A 26,276-nucleotide genomic window follows, 5' to 3' on the forward strand; every position below is an offset into this window, starting at 1 on the left:
TCTTACTACCTAGCAGCCGCGGGCCTAAGATGGCGAAGGCTTACGAGCTGTGCCATGTCAAGGAGATTTTGGCCCGCTTATAACATAGCCCGATCACGAGCGCTCCTGTGCTAGACGCTTGCAAATGCATTCAAGATTTCGAGGGTCTATACACACTGACCGATAGGGGACCATTCCGCCAGGCTCGGGATAATCTACAATTCGTATTGCCGAAACTGCGGAGAAAGAAGGTAAACCCTCATGCACTTTCTCTGCGATTGCCCAGCTCTAGCTAGAGTCAGGCTACGGTCACTGGGTAAAATATTCTTTGGGGACCTCAGAGAGATTTCTAGCTGCAGGGTGGGAAAGCTGTTTTCCTTCATGAATGCTACGGGCTGGCTCTGAAGATCCGAGCCGGCTAGACCTGCCTCCCTGCTCCTATAACAGCAGTCACGATCTTAGGAGTTTGTGGCATCAAAACGGCGCACCACAACGCTAATTGGGCTCCTCGGAGCGGCCACTGATACCTACCTACCTGCTTATTCGATGAAAGATCCTTTCATTCCAAATCCAGAGCTTTGGCCGGTGAGAGAGCAAACAGGTGATAAGCGTAGTCGAGGTGTCTGAGGAAAGATGTCATACGTTGCCGCAGCCGTCAGAAACAACCTGACACCGGATTCGCGTCTGCCACCACTCGGCTTTCCAGAGTACAAAGGTACATTGTCATAAGTATGGCAAGAGACAGAGGAGTACTCTCCAAAGTTCCAACGTCTTATTTCTTTTACACCCAAAATGTGCAGCTTATATCGTTGGAATTCCCGCTCGAGGTGGAGAGAGCGGGCTTTCCGAGGACTGTCGCTATTGTTGTCGAGGAGCGTGCGCATATTCCAAAAACCAATCATAGTCGTCGGAGCAATTTCTCCTTGTCCCCTGCAATGCAGGAAACATTTGCTTCTTTCCTTTATTCACATCGGCGAGAAGCATTACCTCCTTCCGGTCCTTTTGTTGCTAGGATCTTCTGATTTGGGTACTTCATTCAAACCATCCCGGCCAGGACGCATGATCGTTTGTGAATTTTTCAAATATTGGTCAACCTTATTGATGGTGGCAGTTTGTTTCGGGTTCAGCAATGATAAATTGAACTATATGCGAATCGAAACTTCCGAGTTGAATAGACTTCGAAATGGCTCAAACTAGTTAATGCTCCCACTCAACCTACACTAATGATAAAAAAAAAGTGGCCACCTACCTGGTGTCGAAAGAGTGTCAAATATTGCCGCCGCATGTAATATTTCGGGGTTTTTCGTAATTTTGCAATGAAGCAGGTATAAAAAGGGACATCAGAACATCAAAGGACATCAGTTCCTAACAAACAGACGAAGTGCAAGGATACAAAATTTAGAAATAGTGCAAAATCATTCAAAGGTGGAAATAGTGCTTGAAATACATTTTTAATAATTTGTCGAATTAAAATGTCTCCAAAACAGCGGTAAGTAATTATTATCATTAACTTAGTAGAAAAGGATAGTAAGAAAAAACTCATCAAAAATTAGGCTTGCCTCAATGACTTTTCACAAGGATAATCCTGGTAGAGTCCTGGAAGCAAGCGGAGAAATCAGTTTGAAGATTAAAAATTCATATATTTGACTTATTTTCAAAAAATCATTTTGTTTGAAAAGAAACTCAAGAAAAGTGTATACATTTTTTCTACAGGCAATTAACGGAGGAAGAAAAAGGACGCATCGTAGGACTAAGCGAGTCTGGCAAATCACAACGTGAAATCGTGAGAATTTTTAAAAAAATCGGATGTCGAAGTTTCGAGAAGCGGCGTGCAGCAAGTTTTGCGACGTAAACAAGCAAGCGGCAGTGTAGCACGTAAGAAAGGCTCCGGAAGACCACGAAAAATGAATAGCAGAGACACGAGAGCGTTGGAACAACACGCGCTGAGGAATCGGAAATCGTCGATCGCACAAATATCTAAAGATTTTGTGCCAGCCAGCGGAAACTTAGTAAGTCGCCACACGATTTCACGCCGTTTGAAAGATGTTGGCATTCGCAGTCGGCGCTGTCGAAAAGTTCCGGCTCTTAAACCGAGGCACAAAGCTGCAAGATTGGTTTGGGCCAAAGACCATCGAAACACCGACTGGACTAAAATCATTTGGTCGGACGAATCAAGATTTTGCCTTCGATCGGACATGCCGCAACGCTGTCTTCGTAGGTCAGGCGAGGAATACAGTGAGGATTGCATCCAGGAAACGCAGAAAGGCAACCCTGGAATAATGGTATGGGGCTGTTTTTCCTCAAAAACAGTAGGTGTACTGCACCGGGTACCAGTGAATACAAAAATCAACTCAGCTGAATATAAAAATATTTTAGAAACATCATTGGTACCAAGTCTAGCGAGGTTCAGAACACCTCGCCTATTAACTTTCCAACAAGATAATGCACCATGCCATAAGACAAGGCTCATATCCGATTGGTTGGCCCAAAAACATATAAGGACTCTTGATTGGCCTGCTCAAAGCCCTGATTTAAATCCCATCGAAAATATATGGGACCATATTGATCGTGAGATTCACGACAAGACAATTAACAACTTAAACGAGCTGTGGGAAGCTGTTTTGGGTGCCTGGAATAGAATCTCCGAGGAGTATTTAGAAGTACTAATTAATTCTATGCCAAACAGAATTGATAATGTTATTAAAAATAAAGGAGGACATACCTCTTATTAATAATAAAAAATTTGTTTTTTATTTATAAATAGCCTTTACACTTCCTACCATAATATTTGTAAAACAGATATTTGAAATTGTTATCAATTGGGGAGAAACTAGGGTTCAAGTTTGGATTTTCGGAAAAAGTTTGGGTGGCCACTTTTTTTTGATCATTAGTGTAGAGATACTCGGCATGGGTGGACTAAGCCGACAGAGTCGAGCAAGATTTCTTAAGCTATGTAGTCTATTTCCGTAAAGAGGGCCAATATTCACGGAGAATTGAACCTTTAGATCTCTTGACAACGATTTCGCAGAGATACCAAATGGGAAGAAGTGGTTTTAGCGAGTTAGAGTCCTCCCACATGGCGCATTTCCGTGCTTTCCCACTGTTACAAAACACAAGGACCGACAAACATTGAATCGGTTTAAGCAAGATTTCTTTTTGCATACGAAACCTTAGAAAGGAAATGCATTGATCCGAATCCAGTCGTGGATAAGTGCTGAAAATTCGCACGCTGATGTCCAGCAGTCACAAATTAAGCAGATGTGCCCCACGTCTCTTGTGCAATGAACGCCTAGACAAACACTAGAGTTTAGCTTGCACACTTAAATTATGACTAACGCATCAAGGAAAATTATTATAAATCATTTATGAATTATGAAAACTCAATTACAAAACAATGTCATTTATATTTTTTTTTTTAATTGAAACCAGGAAAAAAACTTTATTCAACTGTTTTTCACTCATCACTCTCTACATTTTTTTATTTTCACGATTTCTCCGCCAGCTTCGGGACTTTTACCTCTCCACTTCGTGATGAATCGCATCATTCTTGTGCGGAGGTCGGACGAATCCTCGCTAATCAGCTTACGCCTCCACACTACCTCACAAAGCGACAAATCCGACTCCTGGTCCGCCAACTTTGGGGGCGCAGATCAAAGCTCACGTGCCGTGCACCCCTTCTCTCTGAAACCTCAACCCCGGAGACAAAGGCGTTAACCTGGAAACGGAGACGCTCTTGGGTTTGCCGCCGACGTCAAGCCTAAAGAGGTGCTCTCCTCTGCTCAGCACTTCATATAGACCCTCATATGGTGGCTGCAAGGACTTCCGGGAAGCATCCACGCGAACCAAGCAATGTGTGCAGACATCCACGTCCTTGGTGGTGTTAGCCTTCATCGAAGAATGACGGTATCGCAGGGATGATTTTAATCTTGCCACAGTGTCCCGGAGCAAACGCAAAAACAGTTTGGGTGTGAAAAAGGTCTACCTAGTATCGAATACAGGATCACTGGGAGTCTCAAATTCTCCGCGTATATCAACTCGGCGGAACTGGCGGCAAACTCTTCGCGATGGGCAGTATGTTCGCCAAGTAAAACAAAAGGCAGGACTTGCGACCACGAGGAGTCATCATGTGCCATTATAGCCGGCCCTCTGAGAGCATATGCTCCAGGAGAATTCCTGGAGGATGTGTTCTTGGCCCGGCTATTTGCGGTTGGCCCCCTAGTGGGAGGTTCATGGTGGTTGTGGTTATGCCTACATCTCGGGCAGAGCTCCTCGGAGCTCAAGCGTGGAGTTGCGCTGTACAACTCGGGCGCCGTACCCCTTAGTTGCGGCAGAGGTGTTAGATGGGCCTCGCATCCACTGGTATGAATGCTGAGCCTGCGCTCAGTATAAACCAGGACCGCTGTGCTTGCATGGCGGGGCTCTGATTGTGGTCCCAAAATCAATCCGTATCCGAAGAGGACCGTGGGATTATGCCTACACGGCAGGTACTCACGTTAAACCCCCAGGACTTTCATGTGCCATTATAGCGGCCTTCAGTGTCCTATGCCAGCGTACCAGCATCCCATTGGATTGCGGTTGATACGCTGTCGCCCGGTGGCGTTTGAAGGCTAGGAGTTTACTCAACTCCGAGAACAGGGTAGACTCAAACTGCATTCCCTGGTTCGGCCGGAGCTCCAAAACGTGGGATCTATTCACGACAAAGGGCCTCGGTGCACGAATCTGCGGAAGGGTCGGCCATAGGTATTGCTTCAGGCCACCGGGTGAACTTATCGATGATTGCTGAGGCAATACTGGAAACTATGCGAATCTCGCAAAGGGCCAATAATATCGTTGTGGATCATGTGAAAACGCTTTGTAAAACGAGTCTGGTCCAGGAGTTAACATCCTTATTCATTAATAGCCAGAAATATTTGTTAGTGACAAGCCGATTAGTTGTCCGAATGCTTGGGTGCGGAGGATCGTGTATTGCATGGAATACTTCCTTGCGAAAAACGGCCGGAATATATGACCTAGGTCCCTTCCGGAGGTCCCACAGAGTATTTCGGAGATTAAGCCGAAAAAGGAAAACTCTCAAAATTTGTATCTGGAGTCCCTGAGGCTCTGAAGCACTGCGTCATCTTTTTGTGAATTGGCGATTGCCGAAAAATCGATTGTGGCAGAAATTTTAACCTCTGAAACGCGTGACAAAACATCTGCAACTACATTATCCTTGCCGGACAAATGTTGGATGAAGTGTAGTTCTTTTGAGCTGCACTCCATTTCTTAAAAAAGAAGTTCAATGGTTGCCAGATTTGGTTCACCTTTTGGGGAAGGGCAGCACCTACCGCGATATCTGAGGGATCGACGAATATGGCTAGGGGTACACCTGTTAGAGGAAATGAGAGAAGTGTAGCGTCAGCCAGCTGTCGTTTGGCTAGCTCAAAAGCCTGGACGGCCTCTGTAGACCAGGTAATCATGCGTGAGTCTTTAGTCTTCGGTCCAAACAAGTAGGCGTTGAGGATCGCTTGATTTTGTGCGGTTTTGGGCAAGAGATAGAAGATTTAGATAGAATAGAAATTTAACATGCTCAAAAACTTTCGCAGATCCTTGACCGTCTTAGATTGCGAGAAGTCAATGATGGTCTGACCTTTGTCTGGACCCGTTTGGATTCCCTTAGGGAAAATCGTGTGGCCTAAAAAATTCACCTGTTCTTGAAGGCATTTGCACTTTTCAACGTTAAATACAAGACCGGCCTCAAGGAGACGTTGAAAAATGCATTCAAAATGTTTCAAATGATCAGACTCGGAGGAAGAAGCGTCCAAAACATCATCCAAGTACACGAAAGAAGACACGGCATTGCACAGACCAAAAGGTATCCGTATGAACTCGAAAATTTCGAAGGGTGTGCACATTGCCGTTTTCGGAATATCTTCTGGAGCTAGAGGGATTTGATGGTATGCCTTGGCTAAGTCCAAGGTCGTGAAAACACTACAGTTAGCGAGATTGTGCGCAAAGTCGTTGCGGTCTGGAATGGCCCCTACAGTAAATTCGGAAGCAAGATTAGTTGAAGATTTCTTGTTTAGTCGAAGCTTCGCAATCTAAAACAAATTCGTAATTCAGATATTTCTTATCCCTTGTATAAGTGGACTGTTAGTCCCAACCAAGTAAGTAAAAATAAAAATTAGGAATAAGGACAAAATCCTTGAAAATTATTCGGGTCTGATCAACAATAACAAATAACATCCAACTATTTTCCCATAGAATATCTGAAAATAAATCATTACGATTTCACTCAAATCAATTTCAATTATTACCAAACGAAGTTCTTTTTCTTTTCTTTTTTTTCTGTCATTATTATTCCCCCAAATATCAGAACGCCCTTCACACCATTATTCGCAAGAATACTAATTACATCGCCAGCAACAATAAACAACACAACGACTCACCATACAATTTTCGACATTCACTTAACAAGAACCTGAAGTGTTGTCAATGAAATCTTATGTATTGTTAGATACAAGATTGTTACCTGTTGTGCACCGTTAGATTGGAGAGGTGTTAATATCCACGAATTCGGATTTGCCGCCGCACAGCGCAAACCTCAAGTTGACCTTCCTTCACCGCAGGCCATCGGTGGCCGGTTGCGCTGATCTACACTTGAAGAACGTAAACTTCAATTGAAGCTAATTCCAAAGATGGTAAACGATTCGTTGAAAAGTCCAAAAGTCTCAGATGCTTGGAATTCCATTGCAAGTTTATATAACAAGAACGCGCTCGTTGTAGGATGGAGAGCGATGTACCACATGTAGATATGTAGGAAAGTTTGGAAGCCGTTGAGACTACGTTAGGACTGGCGAGTGGAGCCAAACCTGATGACAAGAATGGTAGATTCCGATCTGAGTGGTAAGAGCGAGGTTGTGGGAGAACAGTAAGAGCGAAGGAGCTTGGAAGGAAAACTAGGCCAACGTCGTTAGTTGGTACTTTGCCAGTTTAACAAACACTATGCCTACACGACTTAGTTGTTTTCTAAATCCTTCAAACAGGACATACTTGGCTTGTGGATGAATTTCTTGAAAGTGGAAGCTACCATCATGCATTCGAAAGATTCTTTCCCTCCTACAATGGAACCATACAAAACTGGCATAAATCGCAAATCACAAGTCGCGAACCGCAACCAAACCTCACTAAAAGGCCTTGATTCGCTAAAATCCTGAAATTCTCTGTTGCACCATCAGTGAATTCGCGGCTCAGATCGAACTGACATGTTTCCCTCCTCAACAAGGTACCATTGTACTTTCCCCTCAAAATCAAGTTTCTCGCCATTGCAGAGCATCGAACTCTTTCGTTTCTTCTCTTCGATTCAGCGTGTACCTCAGCGCACCTTCCTCTGCGGCTTTCGTACCTGTGTAAAGATCATCAACTTGAATATACCATTTTCGTCTGTACAGGTAGAAGAACGGTGCCTTTGTCGCGTCGTCCCGAGATTAGAAAATTTTTCTCAACTCCCCGAGAAGAATTCAATAGTTTGTGGCCATTGAGGTGAATTTTCGCGAAACTATTCATGAAATTCTTGTAATTAATCAGCTCGCGGTGCAGTGAATATTATTTCGGTGATGGTTTGGTTCTAGTGACAACAGAAGTTGATGCATTGTGCGCTTCCTATTGGAGTAAGTGAGTGAGAGGTGATTCCGTGGCGGAATTCTTGTTCAGGGGCTATGAAAATTTCCGATGGGTTCTTGTGTATGTTGACCCAAGTTGCGCGATAAAGATGGTGGGAACGGAAATTCCTTAGGGCGAGATTCTTACAGAAGAAAAAAAAAATATGTTGAGTGTAATAACACGTTACCTGTCACCGCCAGAGTAGCTGACCGGGCTCATTTCTAGCGGAAAGACTCGGCATCTTTTTCAAATCTACTTTCTCGCTGGGATGGATTTCGTGCTTCACAGTTGAATTCGGTTGTGTAATAGAAGGCTCAGAAACTGGGCAAAAAGCGGCCAAATTCCATGTTCACATCCACGATCCGCGCACCGCGAGTTAATGACATTCTGTGGCCATTTGGAACTCACATGAAGGCAGGTGTCTCTTTTTAGTCGCGCCGATTTGTGTTTTTTTTCGGTTTCTTGGAGTGTTTTGCTACCTTTTTGGTGTTACGATTCCATTGCAATTGTGGTTGGTAATTTAGTCGCTGAATGATCGTAGCTGGTTGTTCGTTTGGTGTGACTTAGAAGGTCCCATGACCATAACTCATCAAGCAGATATGCCTTGTTTTGGTGGATATTTGATGGTGGCCAGTGCAGAATGGTAACTGGAGTGTTGAAAAGTGGGATTATGTGATTTTGACTGCACTCGTTGTAAGGAAATAAAAGGTAAGTTGCTGTTGAGTGCCCCTAGATAGGTTTTTAAGTGAGGCTTAAGTTTAGAAAAATCATTCTCCAATTGCAGCACGAAATATCTTAACCTTCATGTTTCCTCTTGTTAGTTAGGTCCATATGATTTGTATTTGAGAGTTAGTATTACAAGAGTTTGCTGGCTACCTTGAACGATCGAACTACATATTCTCAGTAGTTTGTGATGAAACTGACCATGATAGGTAAATTAACCACATGGAAACAGTTTGTTTTTTTACTAGTAGAAGAATTATACAGCACCAGCTGATTTGAGCAAAAGATATTTTATAACCAATTATTGCCTTAAAAGTTGCGACCGAAGTTAAGCGCTACTAGAAGTGGTTCGTACTTAGATGGGGGACAACTTCCAATAGATGTTATATTCGGTTTTTAAACTTTCCTATTTAGACAGATAGAGAGAGAGTAGATTCAGTGTATCAAAAACAGATAAAGGATCACAAATTAGCATAATAAATCACATACCTTATTGGGTACCAGTAATTTGTCTGCCTATCTTAACACTGAACACCGAATTATGCAAAAAAACTCGTTGGAGAGGAAGATCCTAATGCAAGTGAATTTTATAGCCTCTCCCTCGTTCTGCTATTTTTCAAGACTTAAGTAATGTGAGTCTTGATAACGAGTAGAAAATTGAGTCTCTAGTATAAAAGGGGTAGCGGTGCAACCAAGTATGCCCAAATAAGATAATTGCGAACCCTTTCATATCTAAACCCTCCATCATGTGCGCGGTATTTAAACATTTATCTGGTGGGCGAAACTTTTAAACAAACAAAATTTTCCAACATACACTATCTCCTGTTCTGAAAACAAATTTCCACTGGAGAACTGGTTGGCAGTTTTTCCAACAAATTTGCAAAAAGGCTCTAGTCGGCATGTCGAATTGAGATTCTTACTTTCTTCTTTCTTTAAAAAATGTAGGAGAGATGATACTCAGTAATATGGTTATCGTAGTTCCTTATGTGGGGTTTAGCGGGGTAATCACACCTAGATTTCAATAGTGTCGGTTCCCGACGATGGGCTTCAGTCCTCTATACGATTTTCCGCGAAACTTATACTTCCCTCCTACCCTCTACTACGTCGTACAGCTGGGGGGCAATTCACTCGTCGAGCATTCTGGCATACTAGGTTCTATTGAATATTTTTTCTTGGATAGGGAGGTGAAATACATTTACACACAGAGTGTAAATCTCCTATTTTAGGTAGACTACCGGCTAAAAGACCCTCTGTAGCTTCTAGGCCATTAACTCGGAACCGTTTGAAACATAACCTCAGGCTAGGCCTATTTATTGTAGGTATCTTTCTCTGCTTCTCCTATGCCTTCACTGCAACGTGCCACTCTGCCCCACGTGTCTTCGGTTTACAGCGTGGCCTTAATTATTGTGTCCGGAGACATCTGAAACACTTTTGTCGATAGGCGATGGCACCCCCACCTCCTGCAGAAGAAGAAGACGTGACAGGCATCATTCACCACATTATAACCATAAATGTAGTGGAGCGACCGTGATTTCCCCCCATGATGTGCAGGTAACACTAAAAATACCACTGCCCACTAGGCAACTGGGTTAAGTAATAGTCAACCTCATCGTACTTTCGATTAAACCATCACTGCACAACTTTGATAAGATGCGCAGTCGACCTGCGGCTCAATTCACTTTACTGTGAAAACTCTCTCCTTGGTGAGGACGACCACATTCTTTTTCTTCGGAGCTAAGGAGAATTCACGCTGAACCATCCATCTGCTGCATCACCATTCTCAGTGTACGCTTAACTTGCTCAATCGTGTGGCTACCAGAGCCGCAACATTATCCGCGTATCCGACCAGTTGGAATTAATCAGACATCTCGAGTTGATCCGGACCAAGTACAGATCCTTGAGCCGTTCCCAAGTTAAGTCTCATTTTGCGGTGTGATTCCCGAGTTTCGTAAAAAAAGGGGGGCCTCTTCAAATTGTCATTTAGTATGACAGCCTGGGCCTCAAGGATATTGCACCACCTCACAGAATTAAAAGCGTTTCTTACATGTACCATTACGAGGAGCACTACTCATGGACAATGGTGATTGTGTGTCTTGCAATCAGTTTTGTCGCTTCGCACACTTCCGCAAGTGCATCGTTCTGTTATAAAACTATGCAGCACGTATTGCGTCAGTCATTCTAGGCTTGGTGAATTGCTCAAGCATCTTTGCCGCAATGTCCAACATACTGGAAGAGAGGTACCCTAACGGCGCTTCGGGATGGCTTTTTCCCTTGTTTATCAGTACCTTTGTAACTTTCCGGGAAGAGAACAACCACCCGCTGTGAAACATACATTAAATGCGCTGAGTAGTCAGCCCGGCCTATGCTTGCACAGAAGTAGCAGCACTTCGCTGAGAATGTGCATCTGGTCATGGAGTTTTTTATGCTTCACGGGTAGGAACTACTCTATATGTTCCTTCACAATAAAAGATGGGTATTTCTCAGCGACAGTGTCAAATCGGATGAGATGACTGTACGATTTCTTCCATTTTAGCTGCTTCCATGGAAAGGGGTGATCACTAGGCATCAAGTTCTTTGGTAACCAGTTTATACTCGAATTCCCATGGGTTCTTGCTACCGTCGTTAATTAGCTTCTGCCACCAACATGCTTTCCGTCTGTTGATTTCGGGGTAAAGTGCCGTTTTCACTCTTTTCTCTCTACATTCTGCGGATCAAAGAATTACCTCATCTTGACCTTGTACAAGTACCAATACACAAGTAACTTCCCGTGACGAAATCCCATTTTTGGACCCCGATGAACTTCGTGCTACAGTAATTAGGCTTACTGTTGAATGTTCTGTCAATTCAGACGGAGTTTTTCTGTTGGCGTCCAGGCCATCTGTCTCATTTAATCCTCTTGAGAGAGCTTCGACAAGTTTTCCAACGTCGATTTGCCTGATGTTCCACCTAGTATGTGCTTGCCGGGTGTAAGAACATTGGCAGGTGTCGTTTTTCGCTTCGAAGGAAATGTACTGGTGATCACTGGTCGTGAAACCTTGCAGTACTTTACATTGTTATTCGGCTACACTTAGAACTCTACAACAAAGGTCACGCCATTGGCCTCGAACACAGACCGTCGAAAAGTCGGAGCACTACCAATATTTTATGCAATAAGTTCTGTTTTGGTGGTCATCCCCAAAATTTGTGTACCTCGAAAATGTGGTTCAAGCATGCCCCACTCGAGGGCTCTGGCGCTAAAATCTCCTCGGGCCCTACAAAGCACCGTGCTTATTCTGAAAAGCGGACACAGATTCCTTTGGTGTGAGGCAAACATTGGAGCCACTTCAGCACAACAAACTTAAACGAAGCCATCTCTTCGACCACGTTCTCAACTTACAAGTTAATAGTGTCTTTCACCTTGATGGAGGCAGTGCCAAATATATCAAAACGACACGGTGGTGAGCCCCAACTTCCGTAATGATCACTGAGGAGCAACAAGTCAGCTCTTTTTCCAAAATTATCTGCAGGGTATTTGGTGATCCAGAGTGGGAATCAGCCTTCTAGTTGTCGATCAAGCATTCTAGATGTTCCTTAGTACTTTCCAGAGTTATTTTAAGTTATATCTTCACGACAGTAGGGAGTACGTAAATACTCCTTTAGTTGTCGCACTCAAGCCGGGACTCCTTCTTCGGAATCTTAACGATCCTCCCCTTCTTCCACTCATTAGGGAATATCGTAGATTCCCAGAAGTTACTAACGAATGAAAATAGGTACCCTGCAAAGACTGTATGAATGTGCGAAAAAGTTCCACAGGGAACTCGTCAAGACTATCAGCTTTGCTTCCTTTGAATGCGTTGGTGGCAAAAATAATTTCGCTTCTCTTTGGAGGAGCAGTCCGTATCCGTATGTAACGGTGAGTCCACAAGAGGATGTGATACGATTGAGAATCGTGGTGAAGTACTTCTTCCATCTATTTAGCTCCTCATCATCGTGGAAGAGGAGCCTTCTGTTAGCATCTTCCAGAAAATTATCGAAAGGCACACAATTCTTGTGTTTTTCACGATAAAGAAGCTCCAACGCGTCGTGCTCACTCCTGTTCACAGTCGCCAATAGAGTTCTCACCTTTTGATGATGGCACAGTCCTCATTAACGTTTAGAGTTTACTCTTTTAACTGCTGGACAATAAGGACGACAACCCGATCGCGGAAATAGCCCGTATTGAATTTGGGGAGTTGAAGCTCTGCTCTGCTACGGATAGGCAAAGTATAGATTCAAAGGCGTGGTTAAGCGACAATTAGATGTAGCCCCTTTCGAAACCGATGCTAGTACGTCTTTTCTTATGCACCTTCTAAAAACAACTCCCAAATCTACTGCTAATTGAGTTGTGGTGAATCTGATTAGAAATTTTGTCACTCTCAGCCGCAATCCAACTAACCTCGTGGGCCCAGTGGTTGATCAATGTGCCGCCCATGACGGGGCCTTAAAAGTTGTAGAAGTGTACAAACTTTCCGCCATTATTGTGGAGGTCACCAAGACAATCCGTCTCATTAAATTCTTGGTCAAGGTATCATCCGAACCCACCTTGACATTTACGATTTGATAGAACCGAATTCCCATCTTCTGAAGATGTCGTTCAAACTCTTCCTCCATATATCATAAATAATGAAACACAGTGTGCTCTGAATCCTCTAATGCAGCGACACATTTGGGACAGTCAAAAGACTCGTTAAATCTGAACCGACGTGAATAGTTCCTGTCATTGCCGTGTTTTGTGAGGAACTGTATCAGGCCATTTTTTTCTTCGTTTCTCGCTTCGACTCATTTTCAAATGCATCCAATTAGTGTGAGCTAAAAATAACTTTCGGAGTTATGCAGTCGTGAATTCCTCTAATACACTCCAAGGCCCAGATCCAATTGGATAGTTGTGTCAACGTTTGATATTATTATTCTCCCGGCAAAATTGGTCGATACTCACCGGCGTTCAGTTCTCAGAGATACCCACTGTCTCCGCCCAGATAAGAAGTCTATGATTATACTTTGGTCCCACGATACTTGGCGTCATTTTTGTTAGAGATGAACTAGGCTAAGTGCTCCTTCAACTGAGCTCGCCATTGATGTAAACCCCATGATTTTAATGACCGATTTAAAGACCCCGTCATGAGCATCAACCGAAATGATTTCTGGGATCGGTAATAATAGTTGGGTCCATCTTTCTGTCCATCAGATTCAATTCCGTATATTTCCACGTCCTCGAAGATTTCTCCATTACAACCACTGTCAGATCGTCTGCAAAAGCAGACAACGATGATTTCTACCTCCTTTTGTTGCACAAAGGAAGTTGTAATTATTTTCAACAAACGCCGCAAGAACGTCTTGCTGATTATAACATTCTAGACAGGACGCCACGGATTCATATTAGGCTCAAGACACAGTTGTCTGTAGTAGCCTTTTTGTCTCTTCCTATGACCATCTTACTTCGGAGATCCCGTTACTGCTCCTCCATTTCCCGATATTCCAATTTCCCCTTGCCTATTGACAAATTTCCTCCAAAAGTTCGCAATTTTTCTTGCTAAGAACCCAGATCTTTAAGGAATACATAAGGACTGGTAAGATCATAGTCTTGTACAGTTAAAGCTTTGACCCTATGGTGAGACGTTTCGAGCGGAACAGTCTTTGTAAGCTGAAATAGGCGCTGCCGGCTGCCAACAACCCTGCACAGATTTCATCGTCATAGCTGTTATCGGTTGTGATTTTCGACCCTTCATAGGAGAAATTTTCTCCTATCTTTTTGTTTTCGTTTGACCAGTGCGATTCGATGTTGTAAGGTTTTTGGTTTTTGGCGCTGAGATTGCCACCATGTACTTCGTCTTGTCTTCATTAATGTGCAGCCCAAGATCTCGCACCGCCTGCTCGATCTGGATGAAGGTAAACTGTACATCTCGGATTATTCATCCCATTATGTCAATATCGTCAGCATAGGCCAGTAGTTGGGTGGACTTCAAGAGGATGGTGCCTCTTGCATTCACATCTGCATCGCGAATCACTTTCTTTCTGGGTGGTGTTGTTATTCGAGCTCGGAGCACCATGCCAACGAGATAGTGATCCGAGTCCATATTGGCCCCCCATATGCTCTGACATTCATCACGGCTGAGAGGTGGCGTCGTTCAATCAGTACGTGGTTAATTTGGTTGAAGGTGGTCCCGTCCGAAGAGGCCCACGTTTGTTTGTGGACCTCTTTCCGCGCAAACCAGGTACTTTCAACAACCAATTCGTGTGACAATGCTAACTGAATAATTCGCAGTCCGTTATCATTTATATTTTGATGTAAGCTATGGGAGCCAACGAATCGCCTGAATACGGGCTCCGTTCCTACTTGGCTGTTAAAATCCCCAAGTATGATTTTTATATCATACTTGGGATAGGCTTCGAGAGTCCTCTCAACTGCCTCGTAGAAGGTATCCTTCTCCGACTCTGCAGTCTCCTCTGTAGAGGCGTGAACGTTAATGAAGCTTATGTTTCTAAATTTGCCTCGCAAACGCAAAGCGCATAGCCGTTCGCTTATGTTTTCAAAGCCGATAACAGCAGGTTTCATTTTTTGGCTGACTAAGGAACCTACTCCGAGCACATGGTTTACTGGATGACCGCTATAATATATGGTGCAGCGGCTCTTCTCCAGGAAACCGGTCCTTGTCCATCGCATCTCTTGCAACGCTGTTACATCAGCCTTATATTGGAACAGGATATTGGCTACCTACTGAGCAGCATTCGATTTGTACAGGGAGCGCACTTTTCATGAGAAAAATCGTTAATCCGTTGTCGTTGCCGGGCTCATTAAGAAAGAACTCCAAGCGATCACCACGTGGGGGGGTGCAGATAGGGGTTGGTAGTAAAGCTGTTGGTGTTGTTTCGGCAGGCATTTCCCAGATTTTATGCTCCATCATGTGTACCAATCCATGTTTCGCCCTGGGACCTATACTAACCTTTGAGCGCCGTTGGCAAATGGAAGAGTGACAATAAGGTATATAGCTTAAGTTACATGACCCTCATATGGCATTGCTCAAAAATCCTTGCGAACCAAAGATGTTAACCAACGAGTAAACCCGAAAATGGGTCGACATTTCAAAGGAGAATCTCGAAAAATTATAAGCGGATCAGGGAAATTGTTTACCATATTTTGCGACCATGGAAATGAAACAATGATCCATGGCATCAAAACAACCCTCATCACTGATGCCGAAGAAATTCGAAGTATGCAAATCGGCGGGAAAGACTATAACATCCGTGTTTGGGGTGTTGAAGGAATAATTCTGGCACAATATTTGAAAAAGGAAACCTCTACTATGGGCTCTCACTGTCAGATCACCGATATCGAGAATTCAATCTGACTATTGCCGGCGAACAGTCTGCAGTACAAAGACGGAACCCTAGGAAAACGGATTGGGCAAAGTTCAATGAACTTCTTGGCAATAAATTACAGTTCCCTAGGCGACTAAGGACTCCTTTGGTGCTGGAAGATGAATTGAAAGCTCTGAACGGCACACTTTTAGAGTGCTATGAAGAGGCTTGTCCTATTTCCCGAGGCCAAAGCGGTAAAACGGTTCCTTGGTGGAACCGAGAACTGCAAAAACTCAGGAAATCAACCAGGCGACTTCTAAATCGTGCTTGCAAAAGTAACAAGGACGAAGACTGGTTAAATTTCAGGAACTCACAACGTGAATATAAGAGGCTCGTGAGGTGCTCGAAACGAGACTCCTTTAGAGCGTACTGTGAGGAACTGGAAGGCGAAAGGGAGACTTCAAGGCTGTGCAGAGTCCTCAAAAGGGATGAGTCGGCCAAGTTGGATTCTCTTAGAAAACCTGACGGTACTTTCACGAGCTCCAGACTGGACTCAGTACAGACCCTCCTGGAAGTACACCACCCGGGAGAACGGGTGAGAGAAGTGGTAGGGGGAGAGTTGACGGTTCTTGCAACCCTTTCAACACGCAAGCGTTGCAAGGGGAACTGGAACACTGCGAAAGCGGTTGTTACCCATGAAAAGGTGAGAGCTGCCATACTGTCCTTTGAACATTTCAAAGCACATGGCATGGATGGCATCTATCCGGCAATGCTAAAGGAGGGTATGGAGCATTTAGAGCGACCTCTAAGAAATATTTTTCGAGGATGTCTGGCTCTGGGCTACGTGCCTTCTTCTTGGCAACAGGTTAAGGTAGTTTTCATACCGAAACCTGGGAAAGATGACTATTCTAATCCAAAGAACTTCAGACAGATCAGCTTGACTTCATTCTTGCTGAAAGGTTGGGAGAGACTGGTGGAGCGTCATATTCGTGGAAACGCACTTAGGTCACACCCACTTAGTGAAAACCAACATGCTTATCGACGTGGAAAGTCCTGTGAGTCTGCTCTTCATTCTTTGGTCACAAAGATAGAGGATGCAACTTTGAATGGTGAGTACGCGATGGGGGTGTTCGTGGACATTGAAGGGGCTTTTGACTGTGCGCCTTTCCAAAAACTTTGTGATGCCGCCAGAGCGCATGGTGTTGATGATGCTTTAATTAAGTGGATCCATGCTATGCTAACGCAAAGATTGTTGTGCGCTGAGGTAGGGGTCGATCGCTACCTGACTACAGAAGCGACGAAGGGCTGCCCCCAAGGAGGTGTGCTTTCGCCGCTTCTGTGGAGTATACTGATCGACTCACTGCTTTGCGAACTGCAAAATTTGCCAATACACGCTCAAGCTTACGCTGATGACGTGGCTGTACTTGCTGTTGATCGGGATCTTGGAACGGTGTGTAGGAACATACAGCGTGCCGTTGATTTGATAGACAGCTGGTGCCTTAGACATGGTTTGTCAGTTAATCCAAATAAAACCACAATGGTTTTATTCACACGAAGGAGAAAACTGGATGGACTTTGTCTCCCTGAGATGAGGGGTACTACCCTTCAACTCTCCGATAAAGTGAAATATCTGGGGGTCACTCTAGATAAAAAACTTCTTTGGAACAAACATGTAGAGGTAAAGATGAAACGAGCTCACACAGCTTATGGGCTGTGGAGACGGACCTTTGCCTCGACATGGGGACTCAGGCCTCATGTGGTAATGTGGATATACGTTGCCATCATTAGACCGATGTTCGTATATGCATCCGTAGTGTGGTGGGTTAAGGTGAGACAAAAAGGTTTTCACCATAAACTAGACGCACTGCAAAGAACTGTTTGTCTGAGTATCACTGGTGCCATGAGCACGACATCCGGCGCAGCTCTGAATTCACTACTCAATTTGCAGCCCCTGGATATATTTATTCAAAGCGCTGCAATGAGAGCAGCTCATAGGCTAATTCGATTAGATCTATGGGAAAACAACGGATATGGGGGGCACAGAGCATTGGAAGAGTTACTGAGAGGACTGAATCCAGTTCTTACAATGCCTTCCGATTCTCGTGCCCCCATACATCTGTTTGGTAGAAGATATGTAGTTACCCTGAAGCGTAGAGAGGACTGGGAAGACCCAGAGGAATGCGTGGCGGGATATACGGAAGTCTTCTACACCGATGGCTCAAAAACAGAAGAGGGTTCTGGAGCCGGAGTCTACCTCTCGAATAAAAACGAGAAGTGGGCTTTTCCTTTGGGGCAATATGCAACGGTTTTTCAAGCCGAAGTTTATGCGATCCTAAGGGTGGCAAACTAGGTGATTGACGAGCGGTTGAAGGGCAGGCGCATCGCAATCTGCAGTGACAGTGAAGCTGCACTGAGGGCATTGAGCAGTCCTTTGATCACCTCGAAAATCGTTCAGGAATGCAGAAACCGTTTGAACTCTATGTCTAGATTCAATACGGTGGAACTACTCTGGGTACCTGGTCACTGTGGCATAGAGGGAAATGAAATCTCGGACGCTTTAGCGAAAGAGGGGTCAATCTCCCCTATGCCGGGACCGGAGCCAGCAATTGGGTATCAGTAGCATTGGCTAAATCTGTTTTCAAAAACTGGGAACAAGTTTCCCATAACGACAGGTGGCAGAGCCTAAATGCTGCTCGACACACCAAACTTTTCCTGCCAGAACCTAACATACGTACCGCAAAGTTTATCCTGTCGAAAAGCAGGAGGACTTGCAGGTGTATTGTGGGCATTCTGACAGGCCATAATTCACTAGCTGGGCATATGTTCAGAATAGGAATTACCGAAGATGATACGTGTCCCTCCTGTAATGAGAAAGCGGAATCCACGGAGCATTTCCTATGTGAATGCCCCGCCTATGGACGCATCAGGCATCAGATCTTTGGTGCCGATGTCCTCCAATTGCGACGGGTAGCATCACATCCACTAACGGAAATCCTGCGATACGTTAACGAATCCGGAATATTCCGTTAGACGGGGGAGGCGAGTACAATGGGCCAACGCGGCCTGAGTGCTCAGAAGCTGTAGCTTCTCCCCCACCATACACACACACACACATGGGCTCTTACTACACACACGAAATGAGAAGATCGCATAAGGCTATCAAGGAAAGAAGATGCGGGAAACTGCGAGCTATAGTAGGTGAAGACGACTTCACGGTTTCGTACCTTGGCAGAGACAACTCGTCAGACATTGCCTCACAATGCAAACCACTTCTGTCACGCTGCTCTCAGGGCAGAGGTGAGCTAACGTCGGACGAGTTACCTACGCTTCGGTTCAAAACCATAGAGCCGCCTTCGTTTATTTCTGATATTTGATTGCTATGCCTGAAAGGGTGGGGAGTCCGTGGACAAGAAAAAAAGTAAGTTGCTCCTTATTTAGTCCGGCCCGCCATCACGTATGATCGCTTAATGTGGACAACGATTGCTCAATCCTTAAACAAAATATTGCGAGCTGGAGAGTAACACTAACGCTTACAAAGCCGCCGTTTCTATAGCTGCCTTTCGAAAAAATGGGATTTGAACTGCTCGAACACCAGCCCTATTCGTCAGATTTAGCTCTCGATGGCTTCTACTCCCATCCTCGGTTCAAGGAACACTTCCAAGAAATGGAATTTGAAGACGATAACGAAGGAATGGCCGCTGTTGGAAAATTTTTGTAGAGTCGTGATTTTGATTCCACGAGGAAGATGGTTTGAGCGGATAGAAATTCCACACGCCGCCTGGAATAATACCTTTTGTAGCTTTTCCTCTACGTAAAAAGAAATAGACACATAAATAGATTTCTATCAGATTGTCTATCTTTTTGTCATCTGGAAGGTAAAGATCATCGGACTTCTTACTGCTCCGTAAAATGTTGGTGATGAGCCTTCTTTGCAAAATTATATTAGTTACTTCTCTCTCCATAGCTCTAAATATTGGGCTAAAGCCAACCATATGTTTGGCAATAAACAGTAAAAAATCTTTAGGCGACTGAAGACTAAGTAGATAATTAAAATCATGTGCAAATATATATTGGGTTGGCGAAAAAGAAATGTCGTATTTGTGATCGAAATTTGAGGCTTTATTTAACATACTTAGAATTATCCGATTTAAGTTAAATATGCGCCGTTTTGTTCGCAAACTTGTTGCCATTTAGAAGGCAATTTCATTATACCCCCCCTCCCCCTCCTTATAAACCTCCCCCCCCCCCCCCCTTATTTGCAAAAAACTCAGACGCCCAGCGTCTGAGTCTCTTTTGAGGCCAACTTAGTAGCACCAAGAGCGTTTTGCCTGGACCAGACGAGATGGTAATCACTTGGTACCAGGTCCGAGCTATACGGTGGGTGCGATGGGACATCTCATCCGAGCTCCCGTAGCTTCTGGCGGGTCATCAAAAATGTGTGAGGCTGAGCGTTGTCCTGGTGGAACACAACAACATTCCTATTGACCAATTCTGGCCGCTTCTGGTCAATCGCCTGTTTCAAACAGTCGAGTTGCTCACAGTAGAGGACCGAATTGAGGGTCTGGCCATAGTTGAGCAGCTCATAGTGGGTGATTCCCTTCCAATCCCACCAAACACTCAGAAAAACCTTCCTGGCCGTCAATCCGGGCTTGGTGATGGTTTGGGCCGGCTCGCCGCGTTTCGATTACGATCTTTTTCGCTTGAGATTTTCGTACGTGATCCACTTTTCATCACCAGTGACCATCCGCTTCAAAAATGGGTCGAATCGTTCCGTTTCAGCAGTGCATCGCAGGCGTTGATTCGACCGAAGAGATTTTTTTTGCGTCAACTCGTGTGACGCATGCTCACATGCCGGTCTACTTGGATGATTTTGACGATTTTATCGGTTTCTACGACGATTGGCCTACCAGTACGAGTTGTATCTTCGACATCCACTACGCCAGAACTAAATCGATCGAACCAACGCCGTGCTGTGCGAATCGTTACAGTATCGGACCCATAAACTTCACAAATTTGTTCGGCCGCCTTCGTTGCATTTTTACCTCTCAGGTAGTAAAAATGTAAAATGGGGCGAATTTCTTGCTTGGTGAACTCTATTTTTCACGCGCTATAACTTGAGATTGAAACGTACGATCACAACACTGTCAAAGAGGCACTTGTAGCACAGATTGTCGTCTTCAAATCGCCATATAGAATGATCCGATGCGATAAGTAAAACACAAGATATGTTTAAGTGTCGCCATCTATTGACAAAATACGATATTTCTTTTCCCCCAACCCAATATAATACTTGTTTATTTCTCTTTTATATTATTGCTGGCCAAATATCACTTCCATTCACTGTAAATATCTCATTTTCCCCAGGTACTTGTCTGCGCTTCCATCAACCAACAGAAAATTGCACAGCATCAACCACCGACTCTAAGCACTCAGCATTGGACCAAGTTACTCGCTTAAATCTTTCGTTTTGCTGACCAAAGAACGCAGTCCAAGAGTGCGATCTTAAGTGCGATCGAGCCGTATCCGAATGCAATGCGCGCGCGAAACGTGGTGAATTTTATTTGTGTCAAAATGGCAAAGTGTGGAGAAAATCCATAACCAGTTCTGTGTGAGTGTGGAATAGTGAATTTCATTATAGTTTTGTTGTTATGTTTTCAAATTTGAAAAGATTACAAGCATTTCTCTCTCAAAGTTGTGAAATTTTTATGCGAAAGAAAGCTCCTGAAAAATAATCGGCTATTCATCTTGTCGTTGGGATGCTGTTTGTAAATCATGGTGAGTTGGTAATTTAAGTGATTCGTTATGTCCGCCTAGCATGCATATTTCATTTCGAGTCTTTATTATATTTTAAAATGAGAAATGGGCTTAGAATAGATATGAAAGCACGTAGTGTTGACCAGCAGCTGATTGTGATTGCCGGAAGACTGTTTTCTTGAAGTTGCCGATGAAAAACCGGATTCATACTCTAGATATGTGAGTGTCGTGCGACCGACCTTCTTCGGCCATGCAGCATTTTTAAGATAGCCTGGAACGTTGCGGAGCCGCGTTCTTGCATAATATTTAAGATAGTTGATGGAATCATTTAGGAGCTTACTGCATTTTGAGAATAAGTGTGAGCGCACTTGAAAAAAGCAAATAAGCAGTTATTTAGGTTTACTGGTCATTGGCTGAGATTCTTAAATGGAATAAATATGGTAGCAAGTTCCCATAAATCGGTGATAGTTTCCATACAATTTTCAGTTAAAAATGTATTCGGAGCGCTCGGTATGAAGTACATACTATCCCAACTTGAACCTTGAATCCAGTCTTATTGAAACGGTCCCTTTGGTGATTCAAATGCAGAATCCTCATAAGACCCTACCACATATTCGTATCACAGAGTGACCTCAGAGTGCTTGTCCAGCTAACTAGTCAGACGTTGTTCTTATGTTCTATCCTGGAGCCTACAGTGTTTTTCATTGGTTTGGTTGCTCTCTGCTGCTTCGAATTTATAGATCTGCGGATACCTTTTGCGACAGAACCGAATGTATCTCGGTTCAACTCCATTCCTAGTTAGAAGCAAGACCTTTTGAGACTTTCATGTGGCAATTGAGGGATGGAATATTAACAATAAACCAAATCCTCATCCTCTTAGAAATCGATGATCTGGTTATATCACTCCTGACTCTGAATTGAGAGCGAACATTGTAGGAACAAGATGTTACCGGCTATGTCGTTTGTATGGAACACCTCTATAGTACGACCTTGCATGACAGAGCGATACCTTTCCAGTCTATCTGATATTCCCGAATTGTTTGTTTGTTTGTTTGGGGTTATCATTCTTTGCCACATTGCTCTGATTATAGAGTAGCCATTACGAAATACATATCACTAATTTGGTTGGCAGTCACTCCTTGGTGGGTCCTTCAGTAACCCCCAACAATTTCCCGAGACGCTTGCACTTCTCGTCTACTGTTCTGCTCCAAGTGCCCTCGGGACGACCCACTCGTCGCCAGTTTAGAACAGAGGATTCCACTGCATGGCAATGTAATTCCCGATCCTCTTTATTGTGTGACCTATCCACTACTACTTCCGTCTTCTAATTACAGCCCGTACGAGAGGCAGGCCTGTACGCCAGTGTACTCCGACGATTTGACGCAGAGAGGTATTGACGAAAGTTTGGAGCTTTTGGCTAACAGAGGAGTTCACTTTCCATGTGCTACTCCCGTGTAAGAACACAGAAAGAACACTAGCACAGAACAGTCTCAACTTAATCTTGGTGTTGAGATAACTGCATTTCCTAATTTTAGACAGGGCCGCGAAAGCGGATCAATCCCAACGGTCACTAGAGGCTTCAACCCCTTCCGTTCATTGATCCGCTTCCACGATTGATGGTGGCCCGATGCTCAACAATATTGTCAGGCGGGTTACTCAGTATATCTGCCGTTCGATCAGCAAGATAGTTCTCTCACTGTCGAGCGTAAGTTGGGTCAAACAAGCGGTCCTGGTTGAACTTGGTGGCTGCAGCTCCCCAACCCTGTGAGAAGTGGCGGACGCAACACACAAACCAACATAATCGACCATTAGATGGGGATCTTCTTCGAGGCCCATGTCGGCGTCTCTCTTGTTACCCACATCCAGGAGACAACTCCTAAATCTACCGCTGATTGCAAAGCAATCGATCTGATTGCTCGTAAGATGACGATCGGTTGAAATCCAACTGACCTTATGGCAGGCTCTGTGCTCAAATAGTGTGCCACCAATGCCGAGCCAGTAGAAGTTGCAGAAATTCACTAACCTCCCATCATTACCGTTGTGGTCACCAAGACCGTGTTTCCCGATCACAAGTCCGAGCAAGGTGTTGTCAGATCCCATTGGCATTCAATCACCCATCACGATCAAAATGTCATCTTTAGAAAGACTTTCCTGAATTGCGTTTAATTACTCGAAGAAGTACATCCTTCTCCAATATATCGGAAGTCCCTGTTGGCGCGTAGCATTGTTCACTTGCGATGCTCCTTAACCTGGACCGAAATCTTGCGCTTAAATGTCTGTCAGAAACCGACTTCCAGGTCAAGAGAGATATTGATCACAAACTTGGCCAAAAGTTCGCTGAACTGGTCGGACCTAAACTAAATTTTATCTTCGGATATTATCGACTATGAGATTCTGGAAAAATGGAAGACTTTCTTCTTTTTCAGGTATCCAGGTTTTCCAAATGGAAACTATGAAAGAGAATAAAGGGCATCTATGGACCCTCACCATAAACACACAAACAAGTGGTGCTGTTAGGATTTGCATCAATCGATCAAGAATCGATACATATGACGGAAATCGCGAAAAGTTATAACGGACCAGACACGAAGCTTAAAATGGGAACAAAAGAAATCCGTGTCGCTCGAATTCGGAGACATTAATGTAAAACTCAGAATCCTCATCGATGCTTTTATTTGTCAAATAATGACAACCCTAAAATTGGCAAAAATTGAATTTTCCCCACCATCGCCAGAGCGGGTGGAGAGTTGATGGATGAAAACCCCTGGCGGTTACCCCCCTTAAAAAGGGATCGCGTCTCACAATTAGGTTTTTTCCATCATCATCATCACCGGCCCAACAACCGGTATCCGGTCTATGGAACTCCAGACACCCCGGTTTTGCGCCGAGGTCCACCAATTCGATAATCCTAAAAGCTGTCTTGCGTCCTCACCGACGCCATCGCTCTATATCAAGCATAGTCTACCTCGTCTTCTTTTTCTACCATTGATATTGCCCTTATAGACTTTCCGGGTGGGATCATCCTCATCCATACGGATTAAGTAGCCTATTGAGCCGGATTTCATCCACAACCTGACGGTCATGGTGTCGCTCATAGATTTCGTCGTTATGTAGGCCCACGGAATCGTCCATCCTCATGTAGGCGACGAAAAATGCTTCGTAGGATTCTTCACCCGAACGCGGCCAAGAGTTCTCAATTTTTCTTGCTAAGAACCCAAGTCTCCGAGGAATACATGAGGACTAGCAAGATCATTGTTTTGTGCAGTAAGAGCTTTGAGCCTATGGTGAGACGAGTTTTTGTAACCAGAAATAGGCTCTATTGACTGCCAACAACTGTGCGCGGATTTCATCTCAAAACGAATATCATCATAGCTGTTATCGGTTGTGATTTTCGACCCTAGATTGGAGAAATTATCAACGGTCTGAAAGTTGTAGTCTCCTATCTTTATTCTTCCTGTTTGACCAGTGCGGTTTGATGTTGTTGGTTGGTTCGTTTTCGGTGCTGACGTTGCCACCATATACTTTGTCTTGCCTTCATTGATGCGCAGCCCAAGATCTCGCGCCGCCTGCTCGATCTGGATGGAGGCAGTTTATACGTCTCGGGTCGTTCTTCCCATGATGTCGATGTCGTCACCATATGCCAGTAGTTGGGTGGACTGAAAGAGGATGGTACCTCTTGCAACTACCTCAGCACCCCGGATCACTTTCTCGAGGGCCAGGTTGAAGAGGACGCGTCATCGGGCGTCCCTTGTCGTTGACCGTTGTTGATGTCGAATGGTCTTGAGAGTGATCCTGCTGCTTTTATCTGGCTTCGCACATTGGTCAAGGTCAGCCTAGTCAGTCTTATCAATTTTGTCGGGATACCGAATTCTCTGGCCGTTTGCAGTTTTACCCTGGCTATGCTATCATAGGCGGCCTTAAAGTCGATGAAAAGATGGTGCAACTGATGTCCATATTCCAACAGTTTTTCCACAGCTTTCCACAGAGAGAAAATCTGATCTGTTGCTGATTTGCCTGGAGTGAAGCCTCTTTGGCATGAGTCAGTGATATCGTGGGCGTATGGGGCTATCCGGCCTAGCAAGATAGCAGAGAATATCTTATTGATGGTACTCAGCAACGTGATACCTCTATAATTGCTGCACTGTGTGATATCTCCCTTCTTATGTATGAGACAGATCATACCTCTTTGCCAATCGTCAGGCATTGATTCGCTGTCCCACACCTTGAGCATCGGTTGATGAACCACTTGGTGTAATTGGTCGCCTCCATATTTAACCAATTCAGCTGTAATTCCATCGGCTCCTGGCGACTTATGATTTTTAAGCCGATGAATTGTACGGACTGTTACTTCTATACTTGGTGGTGGCAGTATTTGTCCGTCATCTTCAGTTGGTGGGACCTCCAACTCGCCGATGTTCTGATTGTTCAGTAGTTCATCAAAGTACTCAACCCATCGTTCTAATATGACCATCTGTCGGAAATTAGATTTCCCTCTTTGTCTTGGCAGGATGAGCATCGAGGTGTATAAGGCTTCATCCTGCTGACTTGTTGGTAAAACTTCCGCGCCTGGTGCGATTGCTCCCTGTACTTTTCTAGTTCACAGACCTGTTGGTTCTCCCAGGCTTACTTTTTCCGTCTGTGAAATCACTTCTCCGCTCGACGGAATTCGTGATGAGTCTTCCCGCGTGCCCGCATTCTTTGAGAATGCAACATTACTCGGTACGTTAATGAGGCTTATATTTCTGCTCGGCGCTTCGCTTGGAAGCGCAGAGTGTATAGGTTATGTTTCATGTTTTTGTTCATTTTTTGGCTAACTAAGAAACCCATTCCGAGGACATGGTTTGCTGAATGACCAGTATAATATATGG

General features: G+C 44.3%; 1 protein-coding gene across 1 annotated transcript in view; it reads left to right on the forward strand.

Annotated features, from left to right (window-relative positions):
• The first annotated feature begins 7,414 nt into the window (after nt 1-7,414).
• The window catches only part of LOC119656300 (tetratricopeptide repeat protein 28), a 145,230-nt gene continuing 126,368 nt past the window's right edge, over nt 7,415-26,276 (forward strand). The window contains exons 1-2 of the mRNA XM_038062738.1: nt 7,415-8,325; nt 21,019-21,429. The gene's annotated coding sequence lies outside the window, so the exon portion shown is untranslated. The remainder of the gene's footprint in view (nt 8,326-21,018; nt 21,430-26,276) is intronic.

Source organism: Hermetia illucens, chromosome 4 (assembly GCF_905115235.1).
Source record: "Hermetia illucens chromosome 4, iHerIll2.2.curated.20191125, whole genome shotgun sequence".
In the NCBI taxonomy this organism is placed as follows: Eukaryota; Metazoa; Arthropoda; class Insecta; order Diptera; family Stratiomyidae; genus Hermetia; species Hermetia illucens.